The sequence below is a fragment of the Acipenser ruthenus genome, chromosome 6 (assembly GCF_902713425.1).
Source record: "Acipenser ruthenus chromosome 6, fAciRut3.2 maternal haplotype, whole genome shotgun sequence".
Classification (NCBI taxonomy): domain Eukaryota; kingdom Metazoa; phylum Chordata; class Actinopteri; order Acipenseriformes; family Acipenseridae; genus Acipenser; species Acipenser ruthenus.
Genome location: NC_081194.1, coordinates 75,211,502 through 75,237,964, shown reverse-complemented (window position 1 = coordinate 75,237,964; position 26,463 = coordinate 75,211,502).

Below are 26,463 nucleotides of genomic sequence, written 5' to 3'. Positions count from 1 at the left end.
GTGACGTTTTGCAGCTGAACTGTCCCCTACTATTATTATTTATTTATTAGCAGATGCCCTTATCCAGGTCGACTTACAATCATTACAAGATATCACATTATTTTTTACATACAATTACATTATTTTTTTACACATTACATACAATTACTCATTTATACAGTTGGGTTTTTACTGGAGCAATTTAGGTAAAGTACCTTGCTCAAGGTTACAGCAGAAGTGTCCCCCACCTGGGATTGCACCCACGACCCTCCGGTGAAGAGTCCAGAGCTCTAACCACTACTCCACACTGCTGCCCTTGTATTAATACTATAGATGTCCTACTTGAAAACCTTGCAAGCTTTATATTCATTTGAAATACCTCAATAATTAGATGTATGCATTCTATTAACTTTCTGCAAGTTTCGAGCAAATTAGTACCAGTTTCATTTTTTCAACCTTTTCCACAATTGCTGTGTGACAAGTGCGAGTGCTGTGGTGAACAAAGTGAAGGTCCAAACAGTATTGTATTCCCAAAACGTCTGTATTTTATTAAATGAAACAGAAAAGTGCCGCCCCTCTACCAGTGATGGTATCGGGGAGAACACGGCTGGCTTGCAGGCCACAAACAAAAACAACAACAGCAGGTAATCCCCAATCCACAGTCCTGTGCACGAAAAAACACAAAAACAAACAGCACGTAATTTTTATTCATTTATTTCGATGTAAATTTGTATTGATGAAGCAATTTATATTGTGTGGGTGTTTTGATTTGATGTTCAATTAATTAGAAAAACAGTGGAAATGTAGAGTTAGTTAAATCACCTGGATATATTTATGTGTAGGCATACATAACATGTATAGGTGATGGCAAGTAAAAGCAATGTGTAAATGTCTACCGGTAGTTAGGGACTAGAGATGGATGATCTGGCCTTGGATTGAATCCAAGCTTGCTGTATATCTATTGCACATTTTTCATTTACAGCAAGCTTGTCTTATTTTCACAGTGGAAGTTCAGATAAAGCTAGTTTCACATAACAAATAGCAGGAGCAGTGAATAAGAATTGTAACCTTTGATCCCAGGCCCCAATTTGACTGAATCGCATTCTAAAATGGTAGTCATGTGATCTTCAGGCATCATGAACAACCTCACAGATGCAGCAGGAATCATCACTCTGGTTTCAGGAATATCATTTAAAAAAATAAAAATAAAATAAAATAAAGGTTAATAAATACGATTTCTTCTTCTTCTTCTTCTTCTTCGACTGATTCTAATAAACACATACATTCGCCTACATCAGTGCAAAGGAATATATTTATGCAACGGCACATACTATATTTTCTGTTAATATACTTTTCACGGGGGGGACTGCAGTATTAAATCACAAATCGATAAAAATGTACTGTGTAATATAAAATCACAAGAAGAATAACTTTAAATGTGTACATTTTAATACAGTGTCAAATGACAATAACCCCAACAAAGCACAACAAAACCCCATAGGGCTGAAGTGCCACACCACTGTAATCTGTTTGATATAAGACAGCCTAATGCCACCTTTAGAAAGGCTTCTCTGTACAGTTTAATTTAACCCAGGTCTTAGAAATACATCCCTTTCTTGTTTTACAGTTTAATTAAATCCATGTACAGATCAACTACTGTGTTACAGGTGCAATTCACCCAAAAGCACAAACTGCTATCTCCATTGGGAGAATCATTTTAGATGCTGATTTTTTCAGTTCCTGGCTTCATTGTCCTGCAAATGGGAATGCAGCCGACTATGAATGTTAATAGAATTATGTGCAACATCTGATGACTGGGAAATTACATTTATTGATTTAACATATTGTCAAATTGAAATCACTGAGAAATCAACAGTAGGGAGACTGTTTGAGGGGTACGTCTGTGGCAAGTCTGAACCATGAATAAATGTATAAACTGCCCCGAGCATTACAAAGCACTGGGCTACGCATTTACAGTTTTTTGAACAGTGGCAATAGACACATTATAAAATTGAGCTTATAAAACCTTTCGAATCACTTAGTCTCCCTTTCTGTTAACTTTTATGCATTCAATGACACCAGGCTTTTGTCACCCCCCTCTTCCTTGAGAACACTATTAGAGCCGTGCTGCTGAGGTGAAGGGTTATGGAATGACATTTCTTAGGCAGAAATGACATTCAGGCTGATAAAGTTAACAAGGCCCGGCAGGCATATCTTTCCATTATACAGATAAGATATTTAGGGAATGGGGTTATTCTTTAATAAAAATGATATAATAATAATAATATTAAATATATATTAAAAAAAAAAACATTAAAAATTAATAACTCACATTATACCGGTATCTATATTTTGCATAATATATTTATAACAATAATAATACAAGTATAATATTGTTTAGCCAAAGTTTTTTCTTATTCTTTTTGGTGGTTAAACTATGATTATAAAATGAATTTTCTGAGATACACATAAGTACGCTTCCCAGTAATGCGATAGTTTGGTGTTACAGGGTCTCCAGGGTTGAAGGGCAGTGAAGGTCACAACTATGATACTCTTTGGTTCTCATTACAGTTCAGTTTGTCTGTATATCCACTGTGGTCTATGCGTGTGCTTTGTTATACAGCTAAAGGCAGGTATAGGGCAGGAGGTAGCACACAGCTGTTAAACGCATGGGTGGACTAGGCTTCTCAGAGACACCTGATGGTTGAGATAATGTTTTTGGTGATGTGATCAGTCTACTAATATAAAAACCAATAAAGGAAATGGTTGGAGGCTACAGAGGGCCTATTCTAGTGTGGTAAACAGTGTAATAGCTTTGAAACTGAAAACCTACAAAGCAGTCTCTGCCTGTCTCTTTCACATTATGCTCCCACGCTAGATTAGATATAGTCTCAAATGCTACAGTAACCGTACCAGGATAATACTGTTTGTTTGTAAGCCTTGCAGAAATATATGTCAATTTTTATTATACAATTTTGCTGGCTGGCTTTCCAGCCAATCATTTCTAATAGATTTGTGTTCTTGTACTCCTTAACTGGAATTTCAGCTACAGCAGCACTCCTTTGCTCTGTGTTTCAGTGGCCAGAGAGCCAAGGATCAAACTGCAAACCTTTGGTTCTTTTGGAGACTTATTTCTCACCTTCCTGTTCTTAAAAACATGTTTCTCACCTACTTTGGCAGTTTTGTGTATCTCATAGTTTTGTACCAAAAACAAATAAAGCCATTAGTAAATAAACAAAAAATATATATATTATAATTCATTATGTATTTTTGTTTGGCTTTTTTTATTTTTTATTTAAGTGTTACATTTGGAAAACATAAACCAGGAAGTTATTGGGTATGGTTTTATTTTGTTTATCAAACTTTGATGGGTCTTGTTTATTTATTTATTTTTGCAAAATGTTACAGTAATCTTTGGGGAAAGTAATGCTGCATTTGTTTATTTTAATTGTGTTTATTTAAATAGTTTTTGGAGGGAGGGGGTTGATAATTACTACAAACCAGGACATCTAAATGATGGCACAGTCCACATCACTCTTCACTGTAGTATGCTTACAGCAGTTGTGCACGCTTCTCTGGTTGCCATGTCCTTTAAGAGATTCATTTATCAGGAAGGAAGAGGTTTTAAAACTAAGAATATGAATCAGGTTTAATGTATTGTCATTTTTATTTGCAGGTTTCTGCAAAAAAAGAAAAAAATGAAAATGCTAACTTTGAAATTAAATGTATTTACTTTTACATCTTTGAAAATTGTGATAGACTTTTTTGTTTCTGCTGAATATTTACGTGTCATTTCAAGAACCTCTGTCAGCTGGATACAGACTGACAGTGGCTTCCAGTAGTCAATGCTGCATTTGTAGAGACTTTAATAAATATTAAAGAGATTTAACTTAGCTGGCTCCAGAAAACGAATTAAAAGTTAATATGAGATACTTGTCATTTAAATGCTGACCTGGCTGAAATTACCTCAGGATGATTTAGAGCAGTGTTGTAAGTGTATTACAGCAAATACGAGCATAGTAGAAACTCACAGCAATTTGGAATGGCTTTTCAAAGCATTTCTGCTTGAGGGCACAAGAGCCGAGCGGAATGAAGAAATCTGAAAGTCACCACAGTCAAGGTTTTCCAGTACTGCTGTTTTCTTGGATTCAAGAGCCTCAGGAGGTTCTGATTAATCAATGTGAACCTTCTATGTATGAACCACGGCCCTTTCAATATTTATGTTCTCGTATCAGCCTTCAGAAAACACGTTATTTTGTTTCTTGTTGCAGGCCCACTGGAATCAGGTAAGCCTTGATAAGTGAGACGTATGTGAACAAAATCTCTTTATATTGTAGCAGCCAGAAAACAATACAAATAAAAAATAGATATATCCTATCTGGTCAACAAGCTATTAGTATAAATAAATTGCATTGACTTAGTCTCTCGAGGTCAACAAATGCCAATATCTGTCGCAGTTATTGGCAATTTCCCTCTAGTCTGTGTTAGTAAATAGGACTTGCTTAAAGAAAAAATGCATTCAATTTGCAGCTTTTCTTATTTCTCAGAAACCATTAAAGTTATTTGGTTTGCAAAGCAGGCTGTACAGACTATTAACACAGAACAGCTCTTATCTGCAAAGGAAATATTAAAGGTTAATATAGAGTACAGCACATCCTTTATCAATGTGGTATGTGAATGCACCATCTTAAGAGGCACCTGTCAAATCACAATTGGGTGTAGAGCTGCTATGAGCAGCCAGGATGGCATTTAATTGACAAGCCGGGGGGTTAAAATCTCTAATTCCCTCACGGACGTTGAGAGAGGAAAGTTTTTTTCCAGATATGAAGCATCAATAAGTTCTGCCTTAGATGCATATAAATCTGTCAACCAAGCACCTACTATATGAGTCCTCTGTCTTCCCACTGTAACTAAAACCTGACAGTTTTTTATAAAAGTCATATGTCCGGTAGCTGTAGCTCTATCGGTTTCAGTGTTGTTACACAAGCATGTAAACATGTACACAAGCATGTACATTACAGCGTGGCTTTGTCAAGCTGTTCTGTTTATAGCTGGAATTACGAGCATAAGCATGATAATATCAGTCTTTATTTGTGTTTGTTTGTAAAAGCAGCACTGGATAAATGCCTAGTGAATTTTGCCCGTGTGCATGACTCATGGTGTTCTGTGGTGCTGTCATCTGTGTAATTTAATGTTTTGTTACTCCTGCTTTCACCACTGTTATTGCACTGTTAATTGGCCTGCAAGACTCAATGTTATGTCTGGTAGACCATGGAGAGTCCTGCCTTTCACATGCCCATATTTAAGCACTTAACATATACGAGAAGCAGCTGTACAAGTAAAAGAAAAGATGCATTCTGCACAGGAAACAGCTCCCATGATTAATGTAGGCAGCTACTTAGTACAAAAGCATCCTTTATAAACTGTTGCCTTTCCTGGGTGGGGGCTGGCTAAGTATGTGACTCGCTTACCTATGAGTCAAAAAGGTCCTGGGTTCAAATCTCTTCAAGGGCAAACACAATCCGTGCACACTCAGTGGACCTGTTTTGATGACAGGGCAAACCTCTTACACTATGGCAAAACGTGTTTGCCCCTGATTTTATGAAAACATTTGCAACAGCGAGCAAACTCCCTGTAATGTGATTGTGGTGACATGCTTTGCCCCATCCTTTACTGTCTGTGTTCGTGCCAGCGGTCGGCATAACTTTCAGGGTGTGGCCTCATTTGCATGGTAGCTTTGAGCGATTTCACTGAAGGCAGAGACGGGGGCGACTGCAACTCAAACTAACCAGGTAAGGGGAAGTTTATTTGATCCCATTACGAAAAAGGAACCGCAAGTGGTGAAGGACTGAGGGAGCGAATAAGAGAGAAAACACAGTTTTCCAAACTATTTTCTGTTTCTTGTATTTTCAAATAACAATAAACAATACAGCTGTGCAAACTGTGATGTGGAACATGCTTTTGTTAACTTTAGGGCTGCTCTGAAAAATATAGATTCATAGGAAAAAAAAATGAATACAAATGTATACCATACTTCATAAATACGAGAAGTAATCTATTCCAAAGTGTTTTACATTTGAATACGCACGTGATCATTAGCTGGGTGGAATTTGGTATGTTTCAAACTCCACACAAGAAAATATTCTCTTTAAAAAGTACATGATTTGAAATAAATTATTTCACAAAGGTATGAAATTTGTGCTTCATATTATTTAAAGAAAATATTCAGAGCAGCATTAAAACGTCTGTAGCCGGTACAATCATTCTGCCTGTACAGTATCACTTTGTAGACGTCCTAAAAGCTGTACTGAAAACAGATACACTTTAGTGATACTGTAAAAAGTTCATCCTTTTAAATGTTGTATTGGATTAGCAGTCCCCATATTTCTCAATGTTGTCAGTCAAATAAAAATGTGATTAAAGAGTACTGTGGTTATCTTAAACGGTTAAAATGTCCGTTTACAAGTGTTTATTTTTAACATCTAAAGAGTTTAATACAAGACACAATTTCTTCTGGCAGAATACAAGCATGGTTCTTCTTTAGCAGCAGGAAAAATGATAAACTTCAGCAGCCTTAGAGGTTTTTAAATGTTACCCTGGAGTGCTTTAAGAATTTGTAGTTAGAGCACATCCAGGGGTCCCTGGTGTATCTTCTGCTTATGTAACTCACCACTTTATCTAAAAAAGACCTTAAAGGAAGATGACATTCTGAGACCAAAATGGATTCCACTTAAAAAGGAGCATACATTATCAAGTAGCGATCTACTGCATGCAAAAAGGAGGATGACCTGCTTAAGAAATCCCCATAGAGCCCCTTAAAAACACTACGTAGTTCTGCACGTTTGCAATGTTTATTTGATTTATTTTTGCACATTCTTTGATTATGCATTTTAAGGCATGTTTTTACTCTCCTTAAATGCAATTGATACCTGTTAATCAATTTGTGTATCTCAATTACAACTGAGAAACGTGTTAATAGTAAAATTGGTTTCATTTACATTTGTTTTTCTGTGAAACCACTAAATGGGCTTTTAAATCGTAAGTCTTACTTTTCCGTTTAAATGCCGAAGCAACTCATATTTATTCATTTAAATACAGTTACTCATCATAACAATTGTAATAATGTGTCCAGCAAAACATGTTGCAATCTCGTTTGTACGTTCTGCTTGTAATGAAAAATGAAGGCTTGGCCTATTTAAAAGCCCAGTTGTTTGACAGAAAAAATAACTAAATTAAATCAAATAAATTACTAAATTAAGCCCTATATATAAATACATGTATAAAAACAGTGAAGCAATATGACATAATAGCATCGGCGGTACGATAATGGCGTTTTGATTAGAGGGCGAGCATTAATTGCATTATTACAGAAATGTTATACAGTCTAATTATTCAAACAGTGATAAAATCAAAATCTCTAATTTATCCTACTTATTGTATATAAGAGACACAAACTAGTTATGTTCACACCAAACTGACTTTATTCCAAGTACAGTATCACGTTAATTCAAAGAATCAATATTCAGTTTAAATAATAATAATAATAATAATAATAATAATAATAATAATAATAATAATATACTGCGCATCAGAAGAATATTTGGATAAAATTCACTAGATTTGATAGAAAAATGACAAACTCTGTTTTAGAGCAAGTGCAGTGACTTTTTATTGTGCTGATTAACAACTGACATCACGAAGATGCTGCAAAATGATCTGTCGATCTTGGGAAGGTGTTGTGACTCTTGGTCTCCCAGTTCGTGGCCTGTCATTAACAGAGTGTGTCTGGTTATACCGTCCTGCCAGGTTTGAAATTGTTGGCTGTGAGCACCCAAGACGGCGAGCCACAGTACGCTGCCCTAGTCCAGCCTTCAACATGCCGAATGCACGAAGGCGCTGCTCTCTTGACAGATGTGGCATATTGGTGTTTTTCTGTGATTTTCTTTAGTGTTTTTATTCAAGTTTGCAATTCAACAGCTGAAATCACTCCATACCCAGTGTCCCATCAACTGTCTCACTAATTAGGTGACTAAGTGCTTATGCTTCAGTCATAGTCACTCAAGCATGGTCAAGGATGAATGATCGAGTGATTAAAAAGAAACCAAAAACATTCTGTCAATGTCCATCACTTATATATCTTATTAGATAAGTTTCTTTTGATGCTCAGTATAATTTACTAATAGCAATAGTACGTAATTATGTGACAGACAGTAGTAAAAAAAAAAAAAAAAAAAGACCAAAAAATAAACATAAAATGGAAGTAATCTTCTGTTTAAAAAAACAAAAAAATATTAACATCACTCGAGTCTCAGAATAGCAAAAAAAAAAAATGAACACAGTCTTCTGTAACACTGAGTAGCTGTTATTTGCGACACCCGCTTCTTAATATTTGACCTGCACATTTCTGACAAAGTTCAATTTAAGCAAAATTAAAAACATTTGACACTTTACTAACATTTAAACTCTAACGATTTACACCCCTAACTACAACTGTACAATTACTACTAATAATAACGATAACAATACAACTGTTGGATATATAGAGATGTTCAATAACTCTGATCTATAGATTTTACAAGTCCAACCTTTATTTTACATCGGAGATGCCGGAGGTCAGGGTGGAAACCTTTTATCAAAACAAGACCTGTTTTGTAATGGGACAGCCCATCTCTAGTTTGTCCAATATGAATGCATGGGCGGGGTCATGTATTTATTTCCAGTCTTTTGGATTGTTTCCAAGTCGATTCTGGTGTGGATTGACATTTGGCGACTTCGCTCGTGTCCAGGTTGGATGCAGCTTCAATGAATGTTACAGTATACCATGCCTAGTTGAGACTCCAGTGGTTTAGCACACTCCAATTGTGCTATACTGTATTTAAATTTAAGAAAAAAATGTATAACAAATATTTGATGTTAGATAAAACAGTACAACACATAGATAAAAACTGTGTCTTTCATTTATCCCGGTGTCCCTCAATGGAGACTAGGAGGTTTGCACATTCCATTTAGCTTAAGGGTAAAAACGCTTTCTTTAATTGATGAATAACCTTTAGAGCAAACCTCTTCTGACTGATGGTGAGGTCATGGTTTATAATGAAATTGTAAGGTAAAAATGGAAAATATGACAGGAGTTTAACCATGTAAATGTCTTTCCTTTAAAGCACTAGGTAGTATATTTGTGCAAGTACATTTTCTCAAGACATTCACTGCAAATTGTGGCAGAAGTTATGAATTCAAGATTACTCCCCTCAACCCCTCATTAAGAGGAACATCCTGAACAAGTTATTCTCCTAGCCACTCAGCCACATGTGTGTTCCGATCACTTTTCAACAAGAGTTGATTTTTGTAATTTAGAAAACACTGAAATTGAGACATATCAGGCTTAAAAAAAATAAGGTTAAAAAATAATTATATTTACACATATTCAATGTCATAAGACATGTACGTAATATATACATACATTTTTTTCTTAACCATTAATCAAATAAAGCTATTTACACTATGCAACATACGACTGTTCTAAATGTGAAAAATATGGCAATTTTCCCTTCTTTTGTAGACTTCAGCATTTTCATGGTAAAATTATTGTTTTTTTAGTCTTTGTTTTATTTATAAAACATTCATAATACTTCATATAATACAAGTGATTTTAACAATTAAAACGTCAGTTTCTAAGTTTTAAGGACATTTCTCCATTCATTTTCATTACCAATAATAAAATGGAATAGGCATGATATTTATTTAATTATTTGTTTATGTTTCTGAACTAATTTCGGATCTTCTTAGTGTGACCTGACCTTGTAAAAAAACAAAACAAATATCAATTGAAAAGAAACCTAGTAGACTTTCAAAATGTCAGTGCCCAGAAATTATATTTTGTGTCTGCACAGTGTGGCCTTTTTTTCCCTCTAAAACTAAATTTAATTTTCATGAATTATTATAAAAGCAGTTTAACACCTTATGGATCTTCACAAACTATTGTTTATGAATAGAGAGATCATTACTGTGTAGTATTTAGGTAGGGTAGAATTTTGAAAACTTGCTTTGAACAGTGCCATTCTCTTCAAGCAGACTAAGCAAACCAGTCCACACTCTAACCTAAAACCCATTTTAGGTCTTGATATAAGCACACGTATTTTATTGCTTATTTTATTTCTACAGATTTTTTTTTGTTTTGTGTCACTATTTTGTCCGGTTCATATAAGACACACAGTCTCACAATATTATTATTGTTGGTGTTGTTGTTTAAGGAAATTACAGAGATGTAAAAACAGAAATTCAAAACATGGAGTAGTTAAGTGTGGTCATAAAAAGAACCGAAGACAAAAAGGGAGATTAGGGAGCAGATGGAAAAAAGCAACTGGGTTCTTTGAAATGCATGGAGGCTGCTTTACTTTTACTTTGCACCTGCTGTACAAGAACAGCTATATCAGTAAAGGAGAGCAGCAGCCAGCCCTGCACAGCAAAAACTCACTGCTTTCAGGATGAGATCATCCATTCATTCTAATGTTGTTGAATAAGAGGGGGGGGGGGGGGGGGTAGTGTTGCTTAGCCACAAAGTCCCAGCAGGCTTCCCCTCCCCCTCGCCAAGTATCAGCTACCACCTTTAGTTAATTCTCATTTAAAATGTAATTTTGTCTGTTATTATGTTGTAGAAAGACACTGAAACATGTAAAGCATTTCTCCCACCCTAAGATCAAAGCCCCCAACGTGATTGATTATAGACTGTCAGGTTCCTTTGAAGACGCTCCACAGTTATCAGTTTGGTTACTGCACAAACAGAATTCAATGACCCCAGTGTGCTAACCTCCACAGCAGGCAGGTACTTGAAACATGGCTGGCACAGATCTGTTTAAAAAGGCTGAAGCAACCACAGTGCACTTGAACCTGAACTCATTCGAGACAGCGTCTGCCGTAACAAACATCTGCGACCCATTGAAAAGAAAACAATCATGTGTAACACTGGAAATCATAACCATTTTTCCCCAATTTGCATAAAATATAAAGACATCTGTTTACCTTTATCTTGAAAATTAATTTTGGCACAGTATATATACAAGAGCATCTGTATGGATTCAGCAACTTAAACAAAAAAATGTATGGAGATGATTACAAGGATATCTTATATTATGTTATATTATATTTCAGTATATTATATCATATTACAGTATATTGTATTATATTTGTACAGATATCAGAGTGAACCAGAACAACATTTTAGACAAAGAAACACTTTTTTCACTTTTTTTTTTTATTTTCACAAATTAAACCGTTGATGTCATTATTTATCTAAGGATTTTAAGAAATTGGATAAATATTGAGCTGGCAGTTAATTTTCAATGTCTAAATGACATTTTTATTTTAACATCTTTACCTTGTATTAATCCGTTGCCAATTATGCAGATCAGATTCCCACCTCTTCTTTGTCTTTTTAACCAACTGTATTCATACTGCCTATACTGTATAATGCACGATCATTGTGTTTGGAAAATGTGAATGACAATCATGAGGTTTCAAAGCATGCTGAAGACGTCATGATTACGCAGCGTGGATAGGGTATAACCAGGTGATAACCTTTTCTATAACTGAAAAGTTAAATTGTTGTAAAGGTGCACTGGAACACAAGACATGAACAAGAACACGTATGTTACAGTTTACAAGCATGAAAACAAAATTATCGGTAATTTTAAACATGTCACTTGTAATCGTAAATTGTAAAGTCAAGACAAGTAGTCTTTATTCAGTAGTCGTAAAACCCGCCCGGAGGCGCCTAGAGCCTATTATTATTATTATTATTATTATTATTATTATTATTATTATTATTATTATTAATAATGAAAATAATAATCACGTATTTATGTATTAATGTATCGGGAAACAGACAAAGCAAGTACATTTCACGTTCTTTGGCCTACAGCAAACCTGCAACCAAACAAAGAACATCAGCTTCCTTCTATGTGTTTCATTGCCGCTTACTTTTAATAATGATTTAGGCAACTTGATACAACTTTAACAAAACAACACACGTTTATTAAGCAGTTGGCTTCACTTACAGGTTTGCTAGCATGCTTCTGTCAGTTCTTTTTCCTTCTCTCTAAGTACTTTACTTGTGGTATTATGACTCTCTGTTCTGTGGCCCAATACAGAAACATCTCAAATAATATCAATATTGACACACTATGTTCCTCCTTCCTGGTCTTACATTCCAGTCACATATACAGCTCCATGTACTGTGTGTATTACAAATGAAATAGCAATACATCCCTTTTAACATTAAGATACTTTTCCCATTACAGAATAGGTCCATTTATTTATTTATTTATTTATTTATTTATTTTTAATGTGCCTATTTCTGTACCATTGCAAAAATAGTTTAACAATTTAGGATATAGTATGTCACTAAAATGTAAAACCTAGCTAACAATTTTACGTTGTTACATTTCATTGCCACAACATTACAGCCCTTGTCTTGACAAGGTTTTGATCAAATAAATTAGTGGATTCCAGGAGATGCTGTCTCACTTATATATACAGACGTGCTCAAATTTGTTGGTACCCTTACAGCTCACTGAAATAATGCTTCATTCCTCCTGAAAAGTGATGAAATTAAAAGCTATTTTATCATGTATACTTGCATGCCTTTGGTATGTCATAGAATAAAGCAAAGAAGCTGTGAAAAGAGATGAATTATTGCTTATTCTACAAAGATATTCTAAAATGGCCTGGACACATTTGTTGGTACCCCTTAGAAAAGGTAATAAATAATTGGATTATAGTGATATTTCAAACTAATTCGTTTCTTTAATTAGTATCACACATGTCTCCAATCTTGTAATCAGTCATTCAGCCTATTTAAATGGAGAAAAGTAGTCACTGTGCTGTTTGGTATCATTGTGTGCACCACACTGAACATGGACCAGAGAAAGCAAAGGAGAGAGTTGTCTGAGGAGATCAGAAAGAAAATAATAGACAAGCATGGTAAAGGTAAAGGCTACAAGACCATCTCCAAGCAGCTTGATGTTCCTGTGACAACAGTTGCAAATATTATTAAGAAGTTTAAAGTCCATGGAACTGTAGCCAACCTCCCTGGGCGCGGCCGCAAGAGGAAAATCGACCCCAGATTGAACAGAAGGATAGTGCGAATGGTAGAAAAAGAACCAAGGATAACTGCCAAAGAGATACAAGCTGAACTCCAAGGTGAAGGTACGTCAGTTTCTGATCGCACCATCCGTCGCTTTTTGAGCGAAAGTGGGCTCCATGGAAGAAGACCCAGGAGGACTCCACTTTTGAAAGAAAAACATAAAAAAGCCAGACTGGAATTTGCTAAAATGCATATTGACAAGCCACAATCTTTCTGGGAGAATGTCCTTTGGACAGATGAGTCAAAACTGGAGCTTTTTGGCAAGTCACATCAGCTCTATGTTCACAGACGAAAAAATGAAGCTTTCAAAGAAAAGAACACCATACCTACAGTGAAACATGGAGGAGGCTCGGTTATGTTTTGGGGCTGCTTTGCTGCGCATGGCACAGGGTGCCTTGAATCTGTGCAGGGCACAATGAAATCTCAAGACTATCAAGGTATTCTGGAGCGAAACGTACTGCCCAGTGTCAGAAAGCTCTGTCTCAGTCGCAGGTCATGGGTCCTCCAACAGGATAATGACCCAAAACACACAGCTAAAAGCACCCAAGAATGGATAAGAACAAAACATTGGACTATTCTGAAGTGGCCTTCTATGAGTCCTGATCTGAATCCTATCAAACATCTATGGAAAGAGCTGAAACTTGCAGTCTGGAGAAGGCACCCATCAAACCTGAGACAGCTGGAGCAGTTTGCTCAGGAAGAGTGGGCCAAACTACCTGTTAACAGGTGCAGAAGTCTCATTGAGAGCTACAGAAAACGTTTGATTGCAGTGATTGCCTCTAAAGGTTGTGCAACAAAATATTAGGTTAGCGGTCCCATCATTTTTGTCCATGCCACTTTCGTTTGTTTTATTATAAAAATCAAAAGCAAAGTCTGATTTCTATTAAATATGGAATAAACAATGGTGGATGCCAGTTACTTTTGCCAGTTTCAAGTTATTTCAGAGAAAATTGTGCATTCTTCGTTTTTTGTGGAGGGGTACCAACAAATTTGAGCACGTCTGTACATATACGATACGTACACATACCTATCTACCTACCTCACTCACTCAGAAGCTCAGGAACACAACACATTGAAGTCAATACCCCAGTTAAGGGGAAATGTATCCTTATGTGTTATGCTTAAATTTAATACTTCAGGTGTTTTTTGCAACCAGCCCCTGGAGCAGTGGCGAAGCGTGGGGGGAGGGGGGGCTTAGCCACTGCGTTACAAGAAAAAAAAATAAAAAAAGTGCTGAAAATATTTTTTTGGTGGCCTCAATACGCTTCAATCAGTACCGCTTTCAATTAGTATACACAACTTTCAAACCTTAATAACAACCAGAGTCTCTAAGACCCTTCACCGTTATGTTCTCGTGTGAGACTCACTTTTTCAGTCAGCGAAAATATGTGCTAAAAACGGAGTGAATTTGATGTAGCGCTGTTGAAATGGCAAACAGACAGCTACGTTTGGAGTTTTTCTACAACAAAAATGCTAAACCACCAACACCAGAGACATCAACAGAAACCGAACCTGCTTTGTCTGTTTCTCGATACATTAATACATAAATATGTGATTATTATTTTAATTATTATTATTATTATTATTATTATTAATAATAATAATAATAATAATAATAATAATAATAATAATAATAATAATAATAATAATAATAATAATCATTGTTTCCATGCACCTCCGGATGGGTTTTAGAATGACCCGTCTTCATTTGTTTAAGAAAGCATTGAAACCAGACCAACCTACTTACAATGCCATGTACTGTAAGTGTATGAAGTGACATGATTAAAGTTTGATCAGTTCCTATAGTTGGCAATCTTTTTAGATCAAGATAAGTAACGTTTAGCTCATTGTAATCCATATGTTCTGAGTGCTCTTTTTAATCTCTTCATTTACAACTTCCTGGCGCTTTGTACCACAAGATAAAGTTGTAGGATTAAATGCTGTGTAATGGATGTTTTTATGCCTCTATTTTGTATTTATATGATCTGGTTTTTCAAAGAGATATTGACCGGCAAGCTTTACAAACTAAAGAAAAACAAAAAAGCATTTCAACAGTGTGCGTGTTTCCATTTCAAACCAATTCCATAATGTTAGTGGTACTGGTATTCATTAACTATTAATGAACAAGTGTATTTTAATACTGTGGTAATCAATCCATTTAAGAGCCATTTTCTAGTGTACACTTTCAGAGTACAAACAGTCTTATTTGCAACTCTGAATAAATGCTGGCAATTCAAACATAATGTTGGTCAAACAAACACACTTCTTATTGAACTGAAGAAGTAAATATATTTCATACTCTTGTTTTAAAATGTCACCAATTTAGGATTATAAAGAGAAACTGATCATTAGAATATTTCAAAGGGTCTCGTTTAAGTAGTTACATAAACATGCCTACATATAGAGACTTCAGACAGAAAATATTAAATCTATATTAAATACTATTCTACTGAATATACAGGGACAGTGTTTCATTGACTAACAGCATTCAAAAATACAGTAAAATACTGACAAATCTGTATTGTAATAGGCTTAGAATAAGAACAATTTCCGACTACAAATCTGAAGTGTATATCATTATCCTGCATGTATTCTGATATTGATAATATTGAAGAAATGTAATCACACAATTGCAATATATATATATATATATATATATATATATATATATATATATATATATATATATATATATATATATATACACATATGCATTAGATAATATACGCTAACAGATATTTACATATAAAAAGCAATAACTTACTTTAACTTAGTGGTGCTTTGCTTCATAAATATCCATGGAGAAAAACAAGGTCTTGCAATGTTTGTTTTTTTTACAATTCCTTCCTCATCCACCTCAAAACAAAAATACTTCATTGCGCACAGATTTGAAAGATTAAATCTTAAACTGCTCTGTGTATAAATGCTGACTCACGACACCTCTAAATCTATTAAGTATGAATTATAATACTAATTTTGCATTAATTTGAAATTGTTTATTCTGTTATTATTATGTACTTCTTAGCAGACGCCCTTATCCAGGGCAACTTACAATTGTTACAAGATATCACATTATTTTTACATACAATTACCCATTTATACAGTTGGGCTTTTACTGGAGCAATCTAGGGATTGAACCCACAACCCTCCGGTCAAGAGTCCAACCCTCCGGTCAAGAGTCCAGAGCCCTAACCACTACTCCACACTGGTGCCCTGTTACAATGTTTCAAAAGTACATCTCATTTATATTTAATGGTATTTTACTTCATCACTACTATTTGTTTAATAGAAGAAAAACAACACATTGATAAAAACATATATTTTTCCTTTAGCAAAAGAGGCCAGGTCAGGGCTCAAATTACTGCAGGGCTAGGGACAGGGACGACCCCTTTAAGTTTCTCCAAATAGTAGTTCCAAATTTTAGTTCCAGATTTCCTTTTGAACGTTTTAAGCTGACAGGTATCACTTAAAACAGAAAGGAACCTGTTAAAAACATGTTAATTGTATGATGGCATTTTCTGCCTTGCAAAAATATACAGAACAAATACCTTGGCATATTAAATGGTAAGAAATTAAATATTTTGAAAAAAAAAATAGATTCTATGAAGTAACCATTTAATAAACAGAAACATTGAGATATGTAATGTTTTCATACAGGAAGGACCTGGTTTGCAGATTGGACACAGGAGGATAGCATAGAGATAGAGAAAGCTGGAAAGTGGAAATCAGAGAGAGAGAATGCAGTTTCTTAGGCAGAAAATCGACTAGATTTGCAGTAGTAATCAGTAATAAAGTCGTTTTTCGTGAATTGAGAACCTCTGAATTTAATATTGCTGAATTGCTAATGTGTAATGTAATAAATATACTTGTTGTGTAGAAATGAAATACAAAGACTAAGATAATTTATTCACAAAAAATAAAAGATTCCACTCTGAATGTAACCATGAGTCTCTGCATTCACTTTCAATATGATATTAGATCAAACATTGCAAAAGTGAAAATACAATCCTTAGAGTTTCCCTATAGCTTTGAAGTTATTCACAATATTTCCATACTGTCCCAGTTTAAGAACTTAAATCTGGTCACCTTAAATAATCTGGCACGACACCGGTAACACAGACGGCAAATAGTGCCAAACTTAATGCAGCCTGCAAATAGCGTTTAGTACTAAAATGCCAATCAATGCAATAAACTGGTTAATTAATACTTGTGGGTGGTGTTCCTTTGCCTACGAGACTTCCAATGATTGGTATGTATAGGGTTTATTGTATCTTAATATAAAATAAACTTGATTATACTGTGTTTGTATTTTTAGCAGTATTAGCAAGAGTACAAAAATTCCTATTTTTTTTTTTAAATCCGACGATATCGCGATATGGAGATTTATTATCGACATCGAACAATATTGATATAATATCAAAATATCGATATTGGTGTCCATCACTAATGCTGATTGAATTTATGGATATTGCAACCTTGTAAATGCTTGCATGACAATAGCATTCATTTGGCCTCCCAAATTACCCAACAGAAATACAAAACCAGTGAAAGGTTTGAGTACAGCTACCCACACTGAAGAGGTTCTTTTCAGCGGTTTCAAGGTGCCTGTTGAGTTGACAGGGGTGGCCTGGTTGTTCTGAATGAAGAGTTCTTCCCCAGTTGCTAGGAGATGAGTGTGATTAAAGAGGGAGCCTTGGCTGGAGCTATCACTAATTGACAGCTGCTTACCCTAAGGGTCTTATTCTAACCTTGCCCTGAGAGGGCAGCTTTCCATCACCCCTGTGTGTAGGTTACTGTGAGTGGGGATTGTTGCCTGTCCTTGTTTCTGTTCAAACTACCAGGTTAATGCCGAGAGAGTTGCGGCCTGCTGTGCTTCCTGGGGGCCACGGTTCTGCTTCACTGCTTGTCTAGCTGATCCACGCCATCTGGATGAACTTTCAGACACAGCTGGCTGACCCCATTTTTAAACTGTGACAATAAGATTATTTTCAAAAAATAAAACTCAAATTAAAACGAGACTACTGCAAATCATACCCGTGTCTTGGGGTTATGCTTTGCAGAGGATAATGTTGGTTTTTATTTTTTAATTCAGGATGAGATACTTTTAAGTATTAATATTTGTATGAACCTGTGGCAAAGTGGTTAGCAGTGTGGAGGCGCAGGTGATCAATAAACAGACAATTATAATCCAGGTGCAATGTTGTTTAATGTTTTTTTAACTCCAATGGCCTGATGGCAAAACAACAGTAAATAATAACAATGGTAATGAAGCAATACAGCAGTGTCTATTGCTTATTTGTAATCTGCGGGTTGGCCCAGAAATAATAACAGTCCTGTTTTAGTTCACCCACACGTAACACATACATAAACACAAACACCAGTCCACAGTGCGTGCTCTAGTGCTCGTGATGAATACAGTTCTTCAGTGTTAAACGAAAGTGCAGTGCTGTTGATCCAGGTTTAATGCTGGCCTTTGGTCACAGCTCCTTATCGTTACAGCTGTCCAAATAATTACAAACAGTATTATTAACAACAAACAAAAACAAACAAAACACTCATGTTTCACAGTACAGGTTCTCCTTCTGGTCATTTAATATAAGCATTCACAAAGGAACAGATCACATCACTACGTCCCCTTTTTATAACGTCACCCATGACCCCTTGGTCAACGAGCGCATCCGCTCCTCCAATCAGCGGATGCCACGCCGTTTCCCGTCTGGGTCATTGAGTTCATGTACCGTAGCTTTGTCCCCTTTCCAGATGGCCGACTTCCACCTAACCCTGGGAATAAACTGGCATACCGTTTAGAACAGGGTATTCTGTTCCCTTTATGCACACCAAGAATCATTCGATCTCTGTCACAGTACCCTATAGGGTTAACAAGTTAGTTTAAGAAGGTTCTATTGTTTATTCTTACTGTATATTTTATATTATGTTAAGTTTAGACATATATATATATATATATATATATATATATATATATATATATATATATATATATATATATATATATATTTACACATGTCATAACACTGTCAATAGGGTGTATAGGCATCATGGCCAGCCAGAATGGCAGCGATTCAATGTGACATATCTGGAAGTTATTTGAATACTGCCTCTAATTTCTTCATGTCAGTACTTTCAAGACTTTTCATAGCATTTCAACAGTCCTACCAACTGAGATCTCACTATCAAAGCTACTTTACCTATCCTGACTAAAAAAAACTAACATAACAGTTTTTTTTTTCTTCTATATTGCAGTACACAAGACACAAATGACATATGGATTAAAAAAAGACTTGTGTACAATGTCTTTATTTTAAAAAATTGTAAAGCTGTGAGCTACACATCCTAAATCCTTATTATCTGTGCATATACATTAACTCCCCTACCAGAGGCAAAATGGGTTCAATGGTCCTCCAATGTACTTTGAAAAACATATACAGTACATCAACTTAAGACATATATACACTTTGATTCTGTAATTCGAAATCAATGTGTATGTCGGATTATTCATAAATTCATTTAATTGATACATTCATATGTATTTATTCAAACTGTATATGTAAACATGTTCAGGATTAATGGAGTTCTGGTATGTTAGGAGACAAATGATAAATCCCATTACAGGAAGAGACACCTTTCGTCTGTTGAGCTATGTATTATATGTATTGATTGACTGATTGATTGAAATCACTGTTTATGTGCTGATGGACCAGCTATGCCCGCTGTTTTGATTACAGTTGTTCTCAGACTCACTCAGCAAAGGTGTTCCATGGTACTTTGGTCAAACCTTAGTTTAGGATCCATTTATAATACAATTATACACATTTTATTAAAGGCTGTAATATCAATATCTATTCTTGACATTACTATAGAGCTTTAACATAGTGTGCAAACTAGATTGTCAGTGTTCAACCTGAAAAGAGGCCCAAATTTGACATCCAAAAGCCTATTACAGTTTGCAAACTAGCTAGTAGTTTATTTTTTAAAATGTTTTAAAATGAGTCGGTTTATAGATATTGCTTCTGATTTTACTTTACCTTGAATTAGGTGTAAGAGAGTTAAGTGTACTCATTTTCAAATTGAGCAAAGGGAACGAAGGAGCAAGAGATTGCTTTGCATTGAAAATGGTTTTTGAAACCTAGTCTTTTGGAGCAAAACTGTACAAAATTAACCTACTGGCAAATTAATTGAAAAACAGGCTGTTTTAACTTTTCTTTTTCTTTTGCTCCAAAAGAAAAAGAAAGGCATAAACGAGAATGCTTAATATTCTCTTTTGTCCTTTTAATCTGGTTGTCAAGAGAAAGCGTTGCTAAGGCAAATTTGCAATTTGATGGTCTGTACTAGCTCCAGTGGACTCCTGGGTACTATTATTCTTTAGTGCTGAATTACGCTATACATGGCGTTTTAACAAGCACTGCAAAAGAGGAAGTGTATATAGACTACATTTCATTCTTATAAGTCCGACCTGCATTCCTTTGACTACAATACATATATAAATAAACAAACAAATAAGAAAACATATAGCGCGACTAAATATGGACAGGAAGAATTTAGAACCATGGCTAGCACTGTGCTGTACTATAATGCAATGTTCTGATTTCCGACCAATATCGTTTGCCCGATGGATCAGTAACTTACCTCAGATCCCTGCAATACAATGATCTAAGCCTCTGAGAATGTTTCTTCTTTTAATTATTATTTTTGTCATACAATAACAGATTGCTTCACAATTGCATTTATGAAGAGTTGAGAATGACGTCTATTTTATGTAAATTACACACCAGAAACCCTGTTAATTGACACCGTATAAAAGTGCCACAAAATCGACATTTTACATAAAAAAGGATCTATTCATGTTTACATTTGATTGTTGATTAATATGGTCAAATATAATTCCAAGTGGTGTTAGCAATGGCATATTATTACATAAACGACATTTGTGGTCAGAATAAAATTGTGTATTTTATAGAACTGTAGATCTATTCATTGAAGAAAGATTATACCATGTTTTTGCTTTTTTATGGAGTAACAAGGTAATCAATAAGTATATTGGAAATGCATCAATAAGTTAAATAACTAAAATACAGATACTTCAGTGTACATATGTAGCAAATGTGCTTGTTTCTTTATTAAATAACATGATTAAACAAAACAAAACACTTTACAAAAACAAAACGGCACGGTGGCCAAAACAGACAGACACACAAAACAGTGAACCAAACAAGTAACATGCTGGTTTAAAGCCAGCATTAGTAGCAATCGTTTACTATTTCTGTTTTCTCCTTCTTACTCCCTGAACACCCAACCCGAGTGATTTTCCCCTCTTTTATGCAGCTGTGCCTGGACTCGATTGCTTATTAATCATTCAATCGGATCCAGGTAGTCTACACGTGAACTGCTTTGGCAAGGAAGGTAATTAACCCTTCCCTGCCAACTTTAAACACCTGTGCCCAAATACATACATACATATTAAATAGTAACACACAACAAAACACAAAATACGCACAGGGGTGGGGTGTACCCTGCCACAACGTATTATTTGGTTGCTCAAGATTGCATTTATAATTTTTTGTATGCATCATTTGTTCCCTATATGTAAATCTCCTGACACTTTTCTCTAGTACCTTCACATGACTTTGGTTTCTGGATAAAAGACAAAACTTTGAAACATTGACTTAAATGGGAGCCTGTAATGGTGCAAGGGGGTCTGAAATAAACCATTGGTTCCTACAGTGACATTCAGGGACCTGACATTTCATCAAAATACATTAGAACTGGAGGGTCCAGAGGGAGCGTCATGTTGGCTCAGCCACTTCTGTAGGTTAAGAAGGAAAATTCGGCAGGACCTTCAGCACATTGGGGGCCCCTACAGGCTATGCACCCAGTAGGCTTAAGCAGACACCTGCAGGGGCCTTAATTTGCTTTTGAAAACTCGATACACAAAGGGCCTGTGTTAGTAGTCTAATAATGAGTATAACCCAGTCACTCTGCATACCGATAAATCCTTAACTTCTCAAAACATGTGTCAATTGCTGACAGACATGATAGTGGCGTTACAGCTGCCGTGTTTCGACCTGCATAACCAGAATGACTGGCAACTCTCTTAGGTAACCAGTAGTACCACACATCAACCTATTTTTTTTGTACCTTACATGGAAGTGGATTGTTTGTAAACAAATCTGGTGGTGTTGAAATATAAAAGAAAAAAAAACAAAAAAAGGTAGATAAAATATGTGACAACGGGGGTGTTTTACTTTTTCACTCCTCTTTTGTAATTCCTGAATTCGTTTTTACATATTTGGAGTCAATGATAAATTCCAACAGGATTGCAAATCTATATTATAAATCTCTCATGTTAGTTAATCTTTAATTTACATTTTGTGGTGCGTGAATGGGTGGTTAAGGGTGGTGCTTGGTAGTGATGGGGGTATAATGTGAACCTCTGTTAACCTTTGGGCCTTAATTGAAAAAAAAAAACTAGCTTAATATCACTCATGTAACAAAATATCTAATTATTGATTCCAGTTCCTTAATTTTCTTTAAAAATAGATCATCTACAGGACCCAGTTTGCTCAAGAAGCCCTACAACAGTGGAAATTAGAACAAATTGTTTGAGAGCAGCTGCTTAATAAGTGAATCTCTTGTTTTAATTCAATTGAGTGGTGTTTGTGGAGGCAGTTAGTGACCCCTGACCCTTCCTACAGACTGGGTTGATGGGATTAAGAAAAAGATGGCCCTCAGCCAGTGCTTAGCCATAACAAGCTGACGAGAGATAACATACTTTTGAATTACTAGACTGCACCTCTGACAGACTTTTTCAATTAATTATTACTGCAGGTCACTGATTTGTTTGACATGAGAAAACAAACAAAAGATAATATAATTATACCCCAAGTAGAACCTCAGGTAATAAGAGACTGAAGTTTCCACAATTGTAAAGCTTTTTTTAATTTTCCTTAAACCGTATCCACACTGGATGCGAACGGCGCAAGCACATAATTTAGAAGTCACTGCAGTACAATGGGAGTATCCACACCAGCAGCGAGCGACATCGCTTTGAGAAAAATTCACGTCGCTAAAATAGAACCTGTTTCTATTTTTTCTGGAATGAAACTGACCAATCAGAAGCAAGGTTAACACCCTTGACACACGTCAAACACACGTCTCAAAAAAAGAAAAGTTAATTTATGAGGTGCAGCAGTATCCATTATTATATGATTGCAAATTGAATGACTACAAAAACATCCAGAAGAAAGACAGTGCCCGGGTGGCTTGCAGGTGGTGCATTAGCAGCACCGAGACATTTTCTTTCCGATTATGGAAGTTGCATAAAAATAGGTTTATTAATAAGCAAAAAATAAACCAGACCACACATGCAGTCTATAAAGCCAGCATTTAAATTAAAAAATGTGCACTTGTGCTGGCTTTTAAAAATGACACAAAAAAGGTCCCGCATTCACACAACTTGACCATGTGACCTAATTTTTTGGTTTGTTTGTTTGTTTTTATGATAAATAATGTTTTGTTCACTAAATTGTTCTGTGGCACAAATCCGTGACAAGAAGGTCTTTACAAACGCATAAAGTTTTGTGGAGAGTCGCCAAACAAACAAAAATATTATCAAGGTCCTACTACACTATACATTGTAAAACAAAGCCAGCAACACGTTTGTATTCTATGGGACACATCCCAACATTACCAAGCTCATACATAGTATTGAAGATTAAGTCATATTTATAAAGCATTTTCTGTCAAGTTCACCGGACTCTTTTAGTACAAAGTAAGTGGTGACCTGTGCATAATAATAATAATAATAATAATAATAATAATAATAATAATAATAATAATAATAATAATAATGCACTTTAAAATACTTAAAGTTAATAAACAAAAAGGATGAAAGAAGGAATTTGTAAAGAAACACAATTGAGATTGCAGTCAGTTGTATATATAAATGTATAACAATAAAATAATATTGTTGAAAATATCAGTTCAACTATACTACTATTGTCCAGCTGTCTTCTGGCAGATGTACCGGGCTTCAAATCAGACTACGACTACGACTGGTACCACGAAAAAAATAAATAAATAATACTACGACTACAACTGTACAATTACTATTAATAATAATGATAACAATACAATTGTTGCATATAAAGGGATGTTCAATAACTCTGATCTATATTACCTTTATTTTACAATGGAGTTGCCGGAGGTTAGGGTGGTAACCTTTTATCAAAACAAGACCCAAATCTTTACATATTTTTCTTACTGATTATAACAACAGTCAGTTATTATACAGGCGTGCTCAAATTTGTTGGTACCACTCCACAAAAAACGAAGAATGCACAATTTTCTCTGAAATAACTTGAAACTGACAAAAGTAATTGGCATCCACCATTGTTTATTCCATATTTAATAGAAATCAGACTTTGCTTTTGATTTTTTATTCAACATAATATTGTAAATAAGAAAACAAATGAAAATGGCATGGACAAAATTGATGGGACCCCTAACCTAATATTTTGTTGCACAACCTTTAGAGGCAATCACTTCAATCAAACGTTTTCTGTAGCTCTCAATGAGACTTCTACACCTGTTAACAGGTAGTTTGGCCTACTCTTCCTGAGCAAACTGCTCCAGCTGTCTCAGGTTTGATGGGTGCTTTCTCCAGACTGCAAGTTTCAGCTCTTTCCATAGATGTTCGATAGGATTCAGATCAGGACTCATAGAAGGCCACTTCAGAATATTCCAATGTTTTGTTCTTATCCATTCTTGGGTGCTTTTAGCTGTGTGTTTTGGGTCATTATCCTGTTGGAGGACCCATGACCTGCGACTGAGACAGAGCTTTCTGACACTGGGCAGTACGTTTCGCTCCAGAATACCTTGATAGTCTTGAGATTTCATTGTGCCCTGCACAGATTCAAGGCACCCTGTGCCAGGCGCAGCCCCAAAACATAACCAAGCCTCCTCCATGTTTCACTGTAGGTATGGTGTTCTTTTCTTTGAAAGCTTCATTTTTTCATCTGTGAACATAGAGCTGATGTGACTTGCCAAAAAGCTCCAGTTTTGACTCATCTGTCCAAAGGACATTCTCCCAGAAGGATTGTGGCTTGTCAATATGCATTTTAGCAAATTCCAGTCTGGCTTTTTTATGTTTTTCTTTCAAAACTGGAGTCCTCCTGGGTCTTCTTCCATGGAGCCCACTTTTGCTCAAAAAGCGACGGATGGTGCGATCAGAAACTGACGTACCTTCACCTTGGAGTTCAGCTTGTATCTCTTTGGCAGTTATCCTTGGTTCTTTTTCTACCATTCGCACTATCCTTCTGTTCACTCTGGGGTCGATTTTCCTCTTGCGGCCGCACCCAGGGTGGTTGGCTACAGTTCCATGGACCTTAAACTTTTTAATAATATTTGCAACTGTTGTCACAGGAACATCAAGCTGCTTGGAGATGGTCTTGTAGCCTTTATCTTTACCATGCTTGTCTATTATTTTCTTTCTGATCTCCTCAGACAACTCTCTCCTTTGCTTTCTCTGGTCCATGTTCAGTGTGGTGCACACAATGATACCAAACAGCACAGTGACTACTTTTCTCCATTTAAATAGGCTGAATGACTGATTACAAGATTGGAGACATGTGTGATACTAATTAAAGAAACGAATTAGTTTGAAATATCACTATAATCCAATTATTTATTACCTTTTCTAAGGGGTACCAACAAATGTGTCCAGGCCATTTTAGAATATCTTTGTAGAATAAGCAATAATTCATCTCTTTTCACAGCTTCTTTGCTTTATTCTATGACATACCAAAGGCATGCAAGTATACATGATAAAATAGCTTTTAATTTCATCACTTTTCAGGAGGAATGAAGCATTATTTCAATGAGCTGTAAGAGTACCAACAAATTTGAGCACGTCTGTATATGTCAATGCTCACACATTTAAATTGGAAAGCATGAATAACAGGTTTAACATGCAGAGATTGGCAATGGTGTTGACTTCCTGTTTGCCCACAGCAGCAGTGTCATATGCAGCTGCAATGTGATCTTCTCAATAGGACTCCATGCATGTCTCAAGCGTGTCCAAGAAGAACCACCCTCTTAAGGCATGGTCTCTAAGGACCCCCTTTCTTGAGACTGCCCACAAATGTTCTTTGGAAAATGTGCTGGGTAAATGTATTAAGGCCTTTTATATACATAAAGAGACTCTATACAAGATGTATAACTCTGATAAAAACACAATAGGTTTCTTTAGTAAGCAGATCATTTATCAAAGGGTAATCAACGAATGAGCTGAAAGTGAACGATGGATTAAACGATGGTGATTTAAGGTG